General features: G+C 41.2%; 1 pseudogene; it reads left to right on the forward strand.

Annotated features, from left to right (window-relative positions):
* The first annotated feature begins 277 nt into the window (after positions 1–277).
* Positions 278–390, forward strand: LOC115872626 (annotated as a pseudogene).
* The last annotated feature ends 1,831 nt before the right edge of the window (positions 391–2,221 follow it).

Consider the following 2,221-nt stretch of genomic DNA (forward strand, 5'->3'; position numbering starts at 1 on the left):
GCTATCATGTCACTCGGAGAGCTGCCAGGGCCACTGCCATTGGATTCATGGGACTTTGCACCCACCAGCCTGTGATGTTTCTGCATTCTGCATCATTGCATGTGGTGTCATGAGTCTGAAGAGGGACTTATGGACTAGTATGGGATATATGGACGTGAGTTGGACAGGGCTGGGATGTTTTCTTGATAAATGATGACTTCTTGATATGAAACCCTTTCTTACACATATATGAGTGTCTCTGGATTTGTTCCTCTAGTCAACCTGGCCTAATGCACGAGTGCTTTCTTTGGCAGCATATAGACTAAAATTGGAACTATACGGGGAAATTTAACATGGCTCCTGTGCAAGGATAACACACAAATTCGCGGAGCAGAAAAAAAGCATACTTTTTTCTTTAGGATTTTGGCAAGAGAGGTTTGGGGGAAATGGGGAACGAATGATAATGGATATAAGAATGAGGAAAATGTTCTAAAATGGATTGTGGCAGCAAAGGCACAACTTTTTAATAAACTTAAACGATTGATTTGTATGGCACATGAATTATATATCAACAAAACTGTAAAAAACAAAGAAGAAGACAGTCTAATGGTGGCCAGGAGATATATTCTAGTCTTTCAGGTGTCAGAACCCAGAATGTTCCATCAACTAGGAGTCTACTCATCCCCCTTAGGCACCTCTTTTTTAATGAGATATCAAGAACTCTTAGTTCATAGGATGACCAGAATACATCACTGTTTCTGGACAGGTCTGGAGCCCTATGGCAGGGAGTAGGAGCATTTGGTCAACGATTGTGTTAGACAGGGGTCTCTAGAGAGATAAAACCAAATTGCTGATAATATATTTATTTATAAAGATAATTAGATATATAACAAGAAATGAACTGTTAAATAATATACCGCTAAATATATAATATAAGAAATGAACATTTAAATTATAAAGCACTACAAATGGCTCACTGAAACTCACTCCCATGAGACAGAGTTGTGAGAGACCAGCAGTCCTTTAAGTCTAGGTTGCTGCCAGATCTTCCTCTATTTATATAGAGAGCTAGGCTATCTCAGCACAGCACACAATCACAAGGCAGGTCACCAACTGCCAGCCAGGTCACCAACCACCAGTCCCCAGCTCCAGAGATGTCTTAAAGGGACCTCAACTTACAGTGACACAGTCCACAGGCTAGGTGTCCCACAGGTAGTGTAGCCTGTAAATTGAGGCACAGAACAAGCAAGGCAGCCGCACACTGGTCCGATGATCAAAGAGTGAGAGACAAGAAAGACGAGGCTCACCAAGCCATTTATCTCTCTGCCCTTCAGTTAATCCTACTTGTGTTCATCGGCCAGGCTGGCACAATAAACTATCTCAACGATGATATGAAATTTGCAGTTAACTTTGCAATGGGATTAGAGTTAGTTTTTGAGAGGCCAAAGTTTCCATTCCCTAAGTCTTGCTCTTGCTGCAAGTCATTCTTCTCTGATCTTTGCAGAGAGAGTCCTAGGCACATAAACTTTCTCCCCAAATTTCCTTGACCACACATGTTCAGGTTACTTCCTTTTAGGAAAATGGCCCTCAATGTACATCTCCTCCATGTCCTTTATATGCTCTGTGATTAAGAGGGAAATGGACTTAAATAGCTGACTTAGTAAGTAGGGGAAATGGCTCTGTGTCCCTGGTAAGTCCACTTTGCTTATGCTGAATGGCAGCTCTAGTCAGATGCAACTATTTTCCCAGAAAAGATGCTTTCACTTCTACAGGATTTGGATGACAGATTAGAACTAGGTGCCTGATTTATTTCTTTTTCCTGACTTCTGCTTCAAATGAACATATGAAAGCTTGTTCAATAGACTGAGACCCTCAGATGCAGAGCTGGAAAATGATGAGGGACCTTAAAGGAGCCCAGGAAGCCAAATAAGGGAACCCCTCAGGCTTTGGACTCACTGAAGAGAGAAGTCAATAAATTAGCCCCCTTTTTCAACACCTTGAGGAATAAATATAGCCATATAATAACTATAAATTTGTGGGAGTCTGTATTAGGCTGGGTTGACTAGAGAAACAAATCCAGAGACATGTATATGTGTAAGAAAGAACTTTATATCAAGAAGTAATTCTATATCAGGAAAACATCCCTGCCTAGTCCAACTCAAGTCCGTAAGTCTGATACTAGTCCATAAGTCCCTCTTCAAATGCAAGAAGCCACATGCAATGCAGAATGTAGGATTATCAC

Source organism: Echinops telfairi, unplaced genomic scaffold (genome assembly GCF_000313985.2).
Source record: "Echinops telfairi isolate 266 unplaced genomic scaffold, ASM31398v2 ScPeMD7_7427;HRSCAF=8465, whole genome shotgun sequence".
In the NCBI taxonomy this organism is placed as follows: domain Eukaryota; kingdom Metazoa; phylum Chordata; class Mammalia; order Afrosoricida; family Tenrecidae; genus Echinops; species Echinops telfairi.